Source organism: Helicoverpa armigera, chromosome 31 (genome assembly GCF_030705265.1).
Source record: "Helicoverpa armigera isolate CAAS_96S chromosome 31, ASM3070526v1, whole genome shotgun sequence".
Taxonomy (NCBI): domain Eukaryota; kingdom Metazoa; phylum Arthropoda; class Insecta; order Lepidoptera; family Noctuidae; genus Helicoverpa; species Helicoverpa armigera.
This window is the reverse complement of record NC_087150.1, coordinates 3,757,892-3,773,567: the sequence shown is the minus strand read 5'-3', so window position 1 is coordinate 3,773,567 and position 15,676 is coordinate 3,757,892. Positions and strand designations below refer to the sequence as shown.

Sequence of the window (15,676 nt, the reverse complement as noted above, 5' to 3'; positions counted from 1 at the left end):
CTCTATTGCTACAGTTTCAGAATTGATTTTGGATCTTCTAGGCCGGTGTTGTTTTGATGCGATTTGATTTTGCAGATTGTCAACTATTTTGGTTATTTGTCAAATAGGTTTTTAATATTCTTACTCGATCTTTCCTTGGGGTTTACTCAAATTCTAAGAAAGAAATATGTCCTAGTCCCGATTTCGCGCAATTTCCATTGAAAAGCGGCTGGTTTTTAGTAGGTATCTAACAAAATTATGCATCCAGAGAAAACTATTTCCATCACCAGGAAAAAAATTATCTTATTTCCTTTCTCAGACTTCAATTTATCCCTATCCTAATTCAAATAATATTTGTTGAGCTTTTCATATAAGAAATATAATTTCAGGCAAGAAAAGCTGACAGCATTAACTATGTAGGTAGGAATCTCTTGCCGCGGGATTGTTCGCGCTCATTACCGCGGCGCTAGCACATAAAGGGCTTAAGAAGGAAGGAACATGGTGGGTTTTAGTCTGTAAGAGTCTGACACGCCCTCACGCTGCACTCACAGCGGGAGGGGTTTCTGGCACATTACTTTGGTGGGTCTCGGTTGTCATTTGAACATCTTTGGCAGATTTTACGCATAGTCAGAAGCCCGTTAGCCCGTAAGGTTGACAGCCAGTGTTAACAAGGGGTATTTGGTTGCCCGGATAACTGGGTTGAGGAGGTCAGATAGGGCAGTCGCTCCATGTGGCACACTGGTACTCAGCTGCATCCGGTTAGATTGGAAGCCGACACCAACATAGTTTTGGGAAGTTATCCATGAACGCAGGTAAGACCACGGAAATGAACTAGAATTACATATTTGGTGCCTGTTAAAAAAAATCTTTCGTTCATAAAAATGAAATAATCTCCAAGCAAAACAATATTATGTATTTATTTAAATGAACAAATAAAAATGCTTGAATAAAAAGACGTCATTTGATGGTGTTGCCAGGTAATAAATATTTTGTAATGAAAATGTATTAGCTTATCCACGCACAAGCAGCCATAGGTATTTGATTTTCTATTTACTTCGTCAAAAAGCTTCGAAATTCAAATGTAATTCGATAAACTTTTTAATGCAAAATATATTGGATATCTGTTTTCCCGCGGTTTCACCCGCGTCCCGTGGGAACTACTGCCCGTACCAGGATGAAATATAGCCTGTGTTACTCGGGAAGAGTGTAGCTTTCCAACAGAAAGAATATTTCAAATCGATTCTGTAGTTTCAGAGCCAAACAAACAATCATTTTTTTTTTGTATTTGTTTTATGACTAAATTAACTTAGGTAACAAACATAAAGCAAGCAGATTGAAGCAAACGTAAACTGTTACAGAATGGTCCAGCGCCGATAAACGCTGGTAGATGCAGCTTTCTTTCTATATATGAGTGATCTTAAGGTAAGTAAAACTCCAGTCCACTTAATGTGGGTTTTAATAACATTTCTAACTGTTCTTTCGCTTAAGGCTACGTTCAGATGACAAGCGCACAACGCGCGTTTACAACTACATACATACATTTTATAAGGCCTAACGCGCGTTAGCATGTGTACAGCCTGAACAAAATGTTTGTATTTGTAAACGCACGTTATCAAAACGCGCGTTATGCGCTTGTCATCTGAACATAGCCTAATAGAGATAGGATTTGGACGTTTATCACATACAAGCATGGTCTGCCCGTTTTTTGGTGCCAAAATTCAGTCATCCAATCCAACCGTTTTTTGGACTGACTGCGTTTTTTGAATCTTGACAGCTGTCAAAAGTTCAAAAGATTCGGTACCCCTATCTAATGTCAAATGTCTATCTCCTATGAGCAAAATAACAGATAGATCGATTATTGAAATCCTCCATGATACAGGTTTGAAGCAGGTCGTCTTTTGTTTCCACAAGTAAGTAATATAGGCTCCGACCTCGATGTTACGTCGCTTAGAATTTAGATCGACGTGTGTATTGTCACGTTAGCAGATATCGTATTGAATACACCTGATTTTAGGATATATTGGGATATAATTTTGACTGCCTCGTTGGTCTGGTTATCGCATAGAACGACTGCTATGTAAGAAGTCTCGGGTTCGATTCTCGGGTCGGGCCGAAATCGCTTTGTGGGTTTCCTATAACTTTCACAAAGCAGCCCGCAGTCTGGAAGTCGGTGATTGATACACTCATGCGTCCTGCTTGTGATGTCTCTCCGGTCGTTTTGAACTGTCATCCCATCGCGCTATGAGAGTGAAGGAATAGCGAGTGCACCTGTGTCTGCGTAGATTCTTATGAACGAAAGAAGGTACTACTTCCCTTATCTAGATAAAATATACCCTGCCTACGACAAATATAACTTGGTTTTCTGCTTGTAGAAGGATTATCAAAATAAAAGGTATTTTTTTGTAGATCAGTTCTTTATTTAATAAAATCAGTTCAGTTTTAGAAATCCCCCATTTCTCTGTACTGATTTTATTGAATAACTGATCTACAAAACTTTACCTTTTATTGACATAAATGACCACAGCTCACTATTAAAATATTACCATAGATCTACCAATGCGACCTACAAATCGGAACCTCTTTCAAGCGATTTCTTTCCTCCTTCGAAAGAGATTGGGGCCAAATATGAAATAGTTCAGAAACAGCATGGATGGAAACGTGACAGCTTAATGGTAACACGCGTGTTTTCAAACACGTGAAGAATTTATTTAAGTTAGCATGAATCATAGAAGAACCGGCCTGTTGTAAGTGACAGCTGTCATCATACAGGTTTGAGGAAAAACGACCCTTTATTTCACTGAAAGAGATCATCTGTCTTACCTTTTTGTTGGGGCCGTCTTTCAGTCTATACTGTACCACATGGAGCGATTGCCTTTGTGACTTCCTCAGCCCAGTTTCCCGGGCAACACAATATCCCTTTGTAAGACAGGTCGTCAGATTTTTTAATTTTGTCCACCCGTAACGATTGCCAAAAATTTTCAAAAGACTGAAGCTCTACCAATTTAACGTGGCTAACAAGAAGAAAAAAGCACTTTTCGAACGTCAAATATTACATTGGATAGCCTCATTACAAGGTCCTGTATGTAAGTAAATAGTTGCTGACAGAAGAAGTAGCGCTACAAACTCCCCCATAATTCAGTAACTAGTTTAGTCTAGTGAAAGCATTCAGGAAGTTGGAATTCTAATAATAATCCTGTCGGAATGACCCCACAATTTTATTATGCCTAAGAGGTTGGTTTACCCACTAGACCACTACGACTTATTAAAACTTGACTTACTTTCCTAATATTCCTTGAATTAAAACGTCCAAAATACGGACGAAATGACATCACATTTCTCAGGGAAATATCAATCTTTCCTTGTTCGAACTCACTAGCATTTTCCGAGTCGATTCGAGAAACAGTTTCGTCCCAAAAGTAAACCAAATAAATAATTCATGTGAAAACTGTCGCATTTCTAAAAACACAGCCAATTTCCTAACTTTGGAAAAAGATGGATGTATTACTTGTCTTAGGAGTACAAGAGATAGAATCCTTTGATTCAATGGTCTGAACATGGAGAACAAAATGACTAGCGGAGATGTCATAACGCAAAATCTCCTAAGAAAGTAGCGCGACAACATGCGGGTGCGAGGGGGACGAGGAACGTTACTGGCTCGGCCTGCACGCGCTTTCTATGGAACCCGCTCATTATTTCAAAACATAATCACCAATCAATCAAGACCAATTTTTGACAGAATGGTTTTAATTTTTCAAGGAACCTGTACGCCTCGTTAGTTCTAGTAACTGATCACGCCTACCATATACGTTGCTTGACCTACAAGAAGGTGCCTGACCTACCTTCGCTACGGCATCTCCGCTATCTTTCCTTCCTTCGTTGGTCTCAATGATGCAATATTTGTCACTGAAATATATTTTGTAGTCGATTCTAAGAATAGGTCGTACACCCGTTAGCTTACACTTGTTTTGATTTTGGCCTATTTTTTTGAACAAAGGATTCTTTGATACCTGTCCAATTGGTCTGGCTAGTATATAGTCTATGAAGTCTGGTGGTCAAGTAGTCGCATAGCAATCATAGCATGACTCCTCTCCATAAGCTCTCGGGTTCGATTCTCGGGTGGCGACTGTAATGGCATTAAGAGTTTCTAAAGAAAGCTTCAGGCGATGTTAAACCCTCGTGGCTGGAAAGTACACGTAGGTAAAGCTGACGTCTGTGAATACTTCTCAGAAGCGGTCGTTGTTACAATTCTACGTAGGAAGATTGTCGGCCACGGCGGCTATTCTCTCTAAAGACATCAGCCAGTTGCGCAATCCATATTATAGTTTGGGCACATTTGCTTGGACACAGGAGCACTCACTATTCCTTCACTCTCATAGCGCGATGGGAAGACAATCCGTACCGGAGAGAGACTATAAGTAGGACCGACATAACGTGCTCAACGATACAGGCTGTTTTGTGAAAGTTTCATAAAACCCACAAAGCGATTTCAGACCTGAAACACAGTGCACAGCAGTCGTGCTAGCCGACAAATTGATAAAAAAATGCGATTTATTTAAAGTAAGGATAAAGTTAAAGTAAGTATAATTTTATTATTAGTAAGGATTGGAAAGTCAAACGCATGTCGTTTTTAACCTTTATTATGTATTTCGTTTTCTAACTTGCTCTACTAACCTATTTGGAAGAAAATGGGCCATGTCTATGGTAGCTTTTTTACGCAATATTTTTTTCAAGGGACACTTTTTTTGATGTTGCAACACTTATGGAGTCTATGGTTGACCTTTGCCTATTATGAGTAAAATTGTAATGTATAAATGCTTTGTTTACTAATATCTAAATTGTGCCGCATTAAAAAGTCGTGATGGCCTAGTGGATAAAGAAAAAACCTACCTCTCAGGTGTGTGGATTCGACTCCAGGTCAGGCCAAGTACCAATGCAACTTTTCTAAGTATGTATGTACTTTCTAAGTATATCTTGGACACCAACCGTCTTACCACAAAAACTTTTAAACGTCAGTTTATGCCTTGTCTAAAAAAATGTCAAATTATGACGTTGACATATGGTTCATTTTGCAGCCAAAATTTTATTAGACAAGTGTAAAACAGGGTTTAAAGTTTTTGTAGTAAGGCCCCAAAGATCGTGATTCGTATGTCATTTGGACATCTTTAGCAGTCATTAAGGGTAGAAGAAGAAAGTTGGACAATCAGTCTTAGGGGTATTGGGTTGAGGTGGTCACAATAGTCACAAAGGCAGCCACTCAAAAGACTTGAAAAGCACCTGCAATTTTGCCCACGCCCCAGAAGAGCTCCTTTGCGAATTTGGATCAAAATTATAATAGAAGTTGAAGCTAGTTTATTTGGTTTGCTTCAACGCGTTCATCTCAGAAACTTCTTACTTCTTGATTTGAAAATGATTTGAAAAATAATTGAAGTGTTAGATAGCCCATTCATCAGAGAAGTCTAAGGCTTATATCCGATTGCGCGAAGTATAGTTCCTACGTGCTGCGAATGAAATCATTGTCTAAAGCTAGTATTAGTAGGTATAGATAGGTACTCTATACTGTCAGACATCATCATCATCATCCTCCGAGTCTTTTTCCCAACTATGTTGGGGTCGCCTTCCAGTGTAAACGGATGCAGCTGCCCTTGGTTAGACTGGTGTCAGACTTACTGGTTTCTGACTACCCGTAACGACTGTCAAGGGTGTTCAATGACAGCCGGGACCTACAGTTTAACGTGCCATCCGAAACACAGTCATTGGTGTCTAAGATATACTTAGAAAGTACATACAAACTTAGGAAAGCTGCAAGTGCACCTGACCTGGAGTCGAACCCGTGCCCTCGTACTTGAGAGGTTGGTTCTTTACCCACTAGGCCACCACGACTTTTTTACTCCATACTCTCAGACAAAGACGCAATATTTTTTTAAGCCGGACGTAATACATATTTTTGTGTAGTAACCCAAACATGTTGAATTTTGACCCAATTTATTCTTTCCAAATAAATTCGGCAAAAAGGTGAACGAATAATAATACGCGCCATATTGTTTTCTGGTGTTCAGGTTCCGTACCTATATAGGTACAGTCAACTTCAGGTCAGTGGTAACAGTTTTATAGGAAAATCGTACTTATTGCTATTGAGTTAAGGTGCATGACAGCTACCACTGATGTGCAGTCTACCGTACATATAGGTAATTCTCTAGTAATATATCAAAAAAGGTTTTTTTTTTTGTGTGTGTTTAAAGGCTGCGAAGATGCTTAAAATCCGATTAGAAAGATTATTTCACTGTTGGAAAGGATTTTATCCCAAAATTAATTAGGTTAAACAACGCTTAGCGCGATCAGTCTGTGGATGGGTGGTATTTAGTAACATATTTCATCGTACTCAGGCACGTTAAATTGACAGGTCCCGGCTGTCATTGAACATCTTTGACAGTTGTTACGGGTAGTCAGAATCAAGTAAGACTGACAGCCAGTCTTACCAAGGCGTTTCGGTTTACCCGGGTAACTGGGTTGAGGAGGTCAGATGGGCACCGCTCCATGTGGCACACTGGTACTCAGCTGCATCCAGTTAGACTGGAAGCCGACCCCAACATAGCTGTCAAAATGCTAGGCAGATTCTGACTGTATAAGGGAACCCCAAAACACCGCGGAAATGTCTGAAACAAATGCATATGCTAACATGAATCGACCCTGGACAGCCAAGATAAAAAAAGTTACCAAAAAAATTGCTAAAACCATTCGTTTATGCAATCAATTTTTAAGGAAGCCGGGAGCCATAGGTTTTTTTTTTTCTTTTTTTTGGCGCTTAATGCTTTATTCATTTCTTTTTTTCGATTTGATTGAAGAACTTTTTTGAATTTTGTAGCTTTTTTTTTGGCGATTTAGATAAGTAATGTGGGTTGTTGCTTAGCGAAAATGTTTTGGTGTTTCGTTCGAGAATATATGGCGTCCATAGAATGCTGTAAATTGGTATTCAAGAGCTTTCATATGGCATAGGTTTTTATCACCGTTGCACTGTTGCATTATAAACAGTTGCCGTTTTTTGTTACAATTAAGTGCCTTTTAAATATTCGTAGTGGGTAAAGAGCCAACCTCTTGGGTATGAGGGCGTGGTTTCGATTCCAGGTCAGGCAAAGTATCAATGCAACTTTTCTAAGTTTGTATGTACTTCAAGTATATCTTGGACACCAATGGCTGATAAAAAGGTGAAGGAAAACATCTTGAGCAAACCTGGACTATAAAGTCTGAAATCACCAACCCGCATTGAGCAAGCGTGGTGATTAATGCTCAATCCTTCTCCGTGTGAGAGGAGGCCGCAGCCCAGCAGTGGGATGATCCAATGGCTGTAACAGTTTTTTAAATGGTGTAAAACCCATAGAATGAAATAATAAGCTCGGCAAGACCTTTCATATAACATAGTTCCATAATCATCATTTATCTCGTCTGTCGAGCCTTTTTCCAGCCATGTTGGGGTCGGCTTCCAGTCTAACCGCATACAGCTGAGTACCAGTGTGTCACATGGAGTGACTGCCAATCTGACCTACCCATTACCCCTTGTTTTTAGGTTTCCGTACCCAAAGGGTAAAGCGGGACCCTATTGTTTTCGCTCCCTCTGTCCGTCCGTCCGTCCATCACCAGGCTGTATCTCATGAAACGTGATAGTTAGAGGGTTGAAATTTTCACAGATGATGTATTTCTGTTGCCGCTATAACAACAAATAAACTAGAATAAATTAAATATTTTGGGGGGCTCCCATACAACAAACGTGATGTTTTTGCTCATTTTTGCTCAATAATGGTATGGAGCCCGACTATAGGTGCGGGAGTCCGACTCGCACTTGGCCGGTTTTTGAAAATATACCTATTTATTTTCTGTGTAGAATCACAACATAAGTATAAAAAAATATCAACTCTTTCAAAAACAGTCTCAAACCAAATTTTTGCGTCGCAGTTTTCAGTCCAGAACTTTTTTCAAAAACAAAACACTGGGATAAACATATCATTTAGGTATTTGCAAATACTAAATGTAAATGTATTTTTTGGAAATAAAACGTAGGGAATTCAAAATGGAGTCACGTTCAACTTAGTTTATGTACATAACAATGTTTTAACTTATGTGGTCCATTTCATGGAAATGTAAGAAAATATTTAGTCTATGGTGTTATCTGTTTTTTGGCTAGATTTAAGTTTGCCTGCGGTAAAGTGCACCTTTTTTGGTCTGCCCATTTTTTTGGTGCAATTGACGGTTTTGTCAGTCAGTTAAAAAAAAAATAGTTTAAAAAACTGAAAAAAAAGCACGCTAGTCATGTATTGTCATTGACATATATTCTAGCGATAGACAAGAACATCCATACAAATAATTTACCCGCTATGTCGTCCGTTGACATCTCGTTGACGTATTGTGACATGTAGTCATCCTCATTGATGTTAATTGCAGAAGTGTCGCTCGTATTTTGCCTACATTTTTCATTACTCAAAAAGTTTATATTTAAGTGAATTCAAAACCATGTAATATATCAAAAAGTTTATTTATATCTAATTGAATGCAAAATCATGTAATATATTAAAACCAGGAACTTACTTTTAGGGTTTTTAATATTAATTACGATGTTTTTTTTCTTAAGACATCACAAATTTTCGCGAATTTAATTATTTTTTCTTGAAAGTAAGAACATACCATGACAAAGTGAAGTTTGTTTTCATTGATATTTTACCTACTGCCAGTTTTATGGCACATCTGTTTCTGCACGATTTTCTTAATCCATAATTTAAGATGGCGGGCGGGAACAAATTAATGCATATTTGTAAAATTGAATTATAAATGAAAAGTATGATATACAAGCGTTGTAATAGCATGAACAGCGTGTAATTTTACTAACTTGACTCTCGAATAGTTTATATGTGTAAGTTTATACCTTGATAAGTATTTTCTATTTTATAATTGTCGTTTCATAAACATCCATCTGACGCAAGTGTCAAAATCGCTCTGATTTGCCATTTTGGGCACTGCATAGTCTGCAGTGCAGTTCAGTGTGCTAAGCTTTTTGTTCGGAACGTTCTATCGAGTACGTAGTACATATATATCGATGTGTATTGTCATCAGAACTCAGAGCGTGTGCGAAATGTCATCCTGATCGAAGACCGGGAAGTGGGTCAAATTAAGATTCCAAGATTTTCTTACATACATAGTTACAAGTGAAGCTAATATATGCGTGTTAAAAAGAGGGTTGTCACAAGTTTGATCATTACGAGTGCGGCGCTGGTACATACGCGGCCTACGACGGAACACGACGGTTTTTAGTCAGTAAGAATCTGACACTCCCTCACCGCTGCTAACCCACAGCGGGACGTTTTGACATCATTTGATGATTTTTGACGTCGTTAAAAAAAAACATTACGAGTGTCTGTCAGAGGCACCCTAGCTCTTAAATGGATGATCCAGTCATTCAGTTTTCATACTCATATTATAAATGCGATAAACTATTGAACCAATTGCACGAATTGTCTAGAACCTGAAAAAAAAACCGGAGGAAGTTTCTTCGGGATCGTTGGAACCGCGAGAAACAAGACAAAAAGACATAAGTAACTGCGTTAGAAACCTACAGTTTATTTCACATCACATCATCAGCTTATCGCAGTCCACTGCTGGACATAGGCCACTGTTTATTTATTTTTATTTTATTTTTGTACAGACACATAATAAAGAAAGAAGACAGGAAAGAAAGAATTTACAAAGGTAATAAAAAAGATAAAGGTAAGATAAAGGCTGTTTTTGCTTGTTACTAAACAAGAAAACATGTGTAAGAAGATTTTATTCAAAGTCAAGGACTAGACTGAATAATTCGTAAAACGTACGTCATAAGAAATATGAAAAAAATATAGAGGAAATATAATGTATAAAGGATCCTTCAGACGTGTACACTCGTCTGCGGGATTGTTCGCGCGAGTTACCGCGGCCCTGGTACATAAAAGGCCTACGACGGAACACGACGGTTTTTAGTCAGTAAGAGTCTGACACTCCCTCACCGCTGCTAACCCACAGCGGGAGGGGTCATTTGATGACTTTTGACGTCGTTAAAAAAAATACGACGTGTACTCTCGCAGGTGCGATTGATACCACGCGTTCTATCTAAAGCCTTTTCAATTTTATTGGACTCGGCTTCCAGTCTAACGGGATGCAGCTGAGTACCAGTGTGCCACAAGAAGCTACTGCCCTGCGTTATTGGTAAGCACTGTCGTCTGTTGGTAAGATTGACTATCATACTCTTCTTCTGACTACCCGTAACGAGTGTCACTCGCTTACTGGATACTCCATAGCACGGAGGACCTGTAGGAACAACTATAAAGTATCTGGCTGTAGAACGTATTAAAAAAAATATTTCAGGTGTATTAAAAAAAAACGGCCAAGTGCGAGTCGGACTCGCGCATGAAGGGTTCCGTACCATTATTTATGTAATGGACAAAAAAAAAACACGTTTGTTATATAGGAGCCCCCAAAATATTTATTCAATTCTAGTTTTCAGTATTTATTGTTATAGCGGCAACAAAAATATATAATCTGTGAAAATTTCAGCTCTCTAACTATCACGGTTCATGAAATACAGCCTGGTGACAGTCGGACGGACGGACGGACGGACAGAGGAGCAACAATAGGGTCCCGTTTTACCCTTTGGGTACGGAACCCTTATAAAGATGGGAAAAAATATATAAAATATTGCAACGGCTCTAGAAGTCGGAATCTGCAGGTTGCTGCTGTGTTTGGTTTGACGCCGACTTCTAGAACCATGTCAAAAGCTATAGATAGGTACCTATTCCTTTACTGCAAAGCTTTTTGGAAGTCGGTTTCTTTTTGTAAACGATCCTTTCATAAATACTTGGCCGAATTTAGATCTATTTTGGGTGGCCAGTCAAAAACGTCACAAGAACCCCTGTGGAAAAACGCGCGACACCATAGAAACTCGTCTGTAAAGCTCTTATTTTCACCATATTCATTGATAACAGTTTTCCAAAATGTCGGCCGAGACCAATTGAATTTGTAATACGTCTTACGGTTTTCCTCCTGAGCTATTTTCACTAATTTACATAAAAGTAACGGGCTGACTGTTGATTCTAACAGAAAAAACGAAATAGGTTATTTAAATTACACATTTTACAGTATGTTCGTGAGGAATGATTACATTAGAGAAAGTCTGAAAGTAGCGTCAGTTACAGAAAAGATAATAAGTAGAAGATTGTCATGGTATAGGCATGTAATGAGGAGGGGTGATACGCATGCAACAGTGTGTTAAGTATGAATGTAGACGGATGGAGAGGAATAGGAAGACCTAAGAAAAGATGGATGGATTGCCTGAAAGATGACATGAATAGGAAGGGAGTGAGTGTCAGTATGACGAGTGAAAGGGGAAAATGGAAGAGGATGACATATTGCGCCGACCCCAAATAAAATTGGGATCAGGGCAGGAGTAAGAAGACAGTATGTTTGAATCAAACATTTATTTATTTATTTCACTATGGAGGACTTCCAGCTAAATAAAAACTAAACAATAGAAGGAAGACATTCCGGTGGGTTTCGGGAGGCACGGCAAAATTGGCGAGTCTCGGCTGTCATTTATACATCTTTTCATTTAAATTTAGCACTGGGACTTTGTCTTGCATTTACCTAATCACTTACTACGATTTAATAACTATCGCGGCGCTGGTACATAAAGGGCTCAAGCAGGAACATGATGGGGTTTAATCAATAAGAGTCTGACACTCTCTCTCGCTGCGCCCATAGCGGGAGGGGTCATTTGATGATTAACCATAAAGGTCAGCATAATTCAGCAATTATATTCCTAACCGGTACTGCGTACTTCAGACGCATATTTTCTCACTTCATGTTTTTGTTTATGCGTCATTTATTTCACGCCCCTAAACTTTGTAACGTAAACGTTTACCCTTTCTTTTTCCTTTCCTTCTCCTTTCTTTGTTTCTCCTTTCTTTCTAGGTTTTTTGAACGCACTAATCTCAGAAGCTACTCAACCGATTTGAAAAAATATTCCAATGCAAGGCAGCCCATTTATTGAGGAAGGCTCATCATCATCTGCCTTGCTTTTTTCCCAACTACGTTGGGGTCGGCTTCCAGTCTAACCAGATTCAGCTGAGTACCAATGTGCCACAAGGAGTGACTGCCTATCTGAGTTATCGAGGTAGGTTATAGGGTACTGAAGGCTTATCCAGTTGCGGAAATGATGCTCCCAGGATGCCGGTGGAAACTAGGAGAACATCTAGTACTTAAAATAAAGTAAATAAAGTACCTACAAGGAGGATTTAATGCATTAGTCACATGAAACCTCAATACAATATTGATGAAATTCGTGCGTCAAACGGATCGCTATGAATTATTTAATCTGTATCTTTTTGAATTTAGAACGCGCACTGACGTTTGTACTGGCCAGTATGTTTTGACCGTGAATTTTGTGTTGTTTTTCGTTTTTTTAATTTTGTTTTGTATTGTATACAGTTATTTGATTTATGAAATTTGAATAAGATTATAAAAAAAGACTTTTATTTACATAGATATTTACAATACATATTTACAATAAATATCAAAAACTTCTAGTAAAACAAACAACTAAAAAGCGTCAAAAAATTCGACCCCATCGCTGTCAACTGGGAGCGTGCCCAAGAGGCTGGCAGCATTACCTCGTTGGATGGCCATGCTGTTCCTTTGTACGAGGTAATAGCCAGCCTTCTGGTCACGAGAAGCGTCAACCAGCCGCCTAGAGAGATCTTTAAATAGATTATAATACATACGGTTTTTTTAACTTAGGCTTTCTGCAGACTTACCGTTTCTTTTCTTTCCTTATTAGTTGCTTTCATCATCACCGATTGGCTTTCTTGCTGGACTTTCTTACCCGCGAAATCGGCCAGTTTCTTGCTGACGGGGACGTTTTTGCCAATTTTGGGTCGTTTGTCTATGACGGCTACTATGCTTTGTGGATTCAACTGTTCTCTTTAGTGCTCGAATAAGGAAAGCCAAGAAACGGAAGGTAGGTCTGGGCCCAGCCTTTACATGGAAGTCGACACGAGAAAATCATATTTTTTGCTAAGTATTTATTTCTTTTTAGAGCAGCCATCAAAAACTATGTAAAACACACTCAGCTTTTCCTTTTATTCGTCTTTCGGACTCAAAACATATGCATTCATTGTCATTTGCATGAACAGTGTTGGAGCGACTGCCTATCTGATCTCCTCAACCCAATAACCCGGGCAACCCAATACTCCTATGTAAGATTGTATCGGTTATCGGCACGAATCTTGAGCTCTGAACTTCACCTGCGCAGAAGTAATTTATTGGGTCCCTTTTGTGGTATGAAGTGAGGAGCGGGGGCTGGCTAAAGCGGTGATTGGCCCGCAGCGCATCGCGTCATAGCCGTCACTCGGGATTGGTTCTTTGCTAATAAATCACTTCTGCGCAGATGTAGGTCAGAGCTCAAGATTCGTGCCGATAACTATAACCTAAAGCATTAAAATTCCCTTCAAAATACAAGCAAGCCCATTAAAAAACAACACAATATCGCACGGTATCAAATTGACAAAACTACATACATTAAAATTATGTAAAACTGTAACTGTAACTTGTAAGCGGGTCCCGAATATATGAATATATTGTCGCCATCTTGAAATTTTCTGACACTGTTTATGAAAGATATGTACCGTTAGGCTATATTTGCATGCGATCCTGTAGACGCAGGAATTGTATTATTAACCGACTGCAAAGAAAGAAGGTTCTAATTTTGAGATGAATGTATGTATGGATCTCTCTCCGGTGGTGTCGGATTGTCGTCCCATCGCGCTATGAGAGTGAAGGAATAGTGAGTGCACCTGTGTCCAAGCAAATGTGCACAAACTATATTATGTACTGCGCAGCTGACTGATCTCCATATATGAGAACAGCCTCCGTAGCCGAAATCGGCCTTAGACGCCATATGAAGGGCTGCGGGTTGTTCGAAAGAGATACCGCGGCTCTGGTGCATAAAAGGACTACGACGGAACACGACGGTTTTTAGTCAGTAAGAGTCTGACACTCCCTCACCGCTGCTAACTCACAGCGGGAGGGACCTTTGATGATTTTTGACGTCGTTAAAAATAAAAAGACGCCTTATGAATGTGTATGTTTGTGCGCCATTATCTCACGTTTGCCTGAACTAATTTTGTCATGGTTTTCAGCAAATTACCTATTTGCTAGATTTGGGAGGTTTCATATTTAGGCCCCCTAAAAACCCCACCGGCTACCTGAGGTAACTACTTCCCGTACCTGGATAAGTATTGCCTTTATAATATTAGGAAGAACTGTGACTTGTAACTCGAGTCCCGAATATATGAATATGTGGTCGCCATCTTGAAATTGCCTGACACTGTTTTCGAAAGATATGTACCGTTAGGTGACATTTGCATGCGTTCCTGTAGACGCAGGAATAAGATTTTAAAATTATGTTTTCTTATTTTCTGTTTACCAAATTGATATTACAATGCTTTAGAAGATGTTTTCTGCATCTTCGCTTTTAGAAACATTTATTGGATAGGTTGGTCAAACTCATTCTACCAATCTAAGTAAGTAATAAAAGTTGTTACGAAAGTAAGTACATATCTGTCTGTTGAGATTCCAGACCTGATTTTTTTTTTGGTACTTAGATATACTAGCTAGGACTTGAGAATGTAGGTGCTGCAAATGAATGTAGATACTTTTATCGAGTGCGTGGAAGTCTTCTACCCTAAAGGCTCCGAAACCTGAACCGATTTCAAAAAATTATTTCACTGTTGCAAAGCAACACTTCCCGAGTTTTTTTTTTGTTTTATAACATACATGGCTATGTTTTATGCCGGTACGGACAGTAGTCCGTAGTAGTCCTCTAGTTCCCACAGGACGCGGATGGAAAAATGGAAAAACTGCTACTACAAAATATCTACGATGTTATAATAAGAAAGCCTAGGCCTAAAATAAATGACAAGCGTATCAATTTCACCTATTATGACGACATATTATTGACACAAGGACATTTTAGTGTAAGATAAGCAAAATCGATAAATACCACAACACATGTGTTTTTGGTAATCAATCACCTAGGTACTTATGTACTTGTTATTATTTGTATGGTAGACTGCACATCAGTGGTAACTGTCATGCACCTTAACTCAATAGTAATAAGTACGATTTTCCTATAAAACTGTTACCATTGACCTGAAGTTGACTGTACTACGTTTATGTAAGAAAATATCTATGTAAGGTAGCCTAGTGGGTAAAGAACCAAACTCTCAAGTATGAATGTGGGTTCTATTCCAGGTCAGGCGAGTACCAATGCAACTTTTATAAGTTTGTATGTACTTTCTAAGTATATCTTAGACAACAATGACTGTGTTTCGGATGGCACGTTAAACTGTAGGTCCCGGCTGACATCGAACATCTTTGGCAGTCGTTACGAGTAGTCAGAAGCCAGTAAGTCTGACACCAGTGTAACCCTTGGTATTGGGTTGCCCGGGTAACCGTGTTGAGGAGGTCAGATAGGGCAGTCGCTCCTTGTAAAGCACTGGTACTCAGCTACATCCGGTTAGACTGGAAGCCGACCCCATAGTTGGGAAAAAGGCTCGGAGGATGATGATGATGAATGTGTTTTTGGCAATCAATCGCCTACTTACTTATTTTATTCATTCTGTCCTGT

General features: G+C 39.1%; 1 protein-coding gene across 1 annotated transcript in view; it reads right to left on the bottom strand.

Moving 5' to 3' along the window:
- Positions 1–15,676, bottom strand: part of LOC110383583 (gelsolin) — a 253,645-nt gene that overhangs the window by 36,051 nt on the left and 201,918 nt on the right. The window lies entirely within an intron of this gene.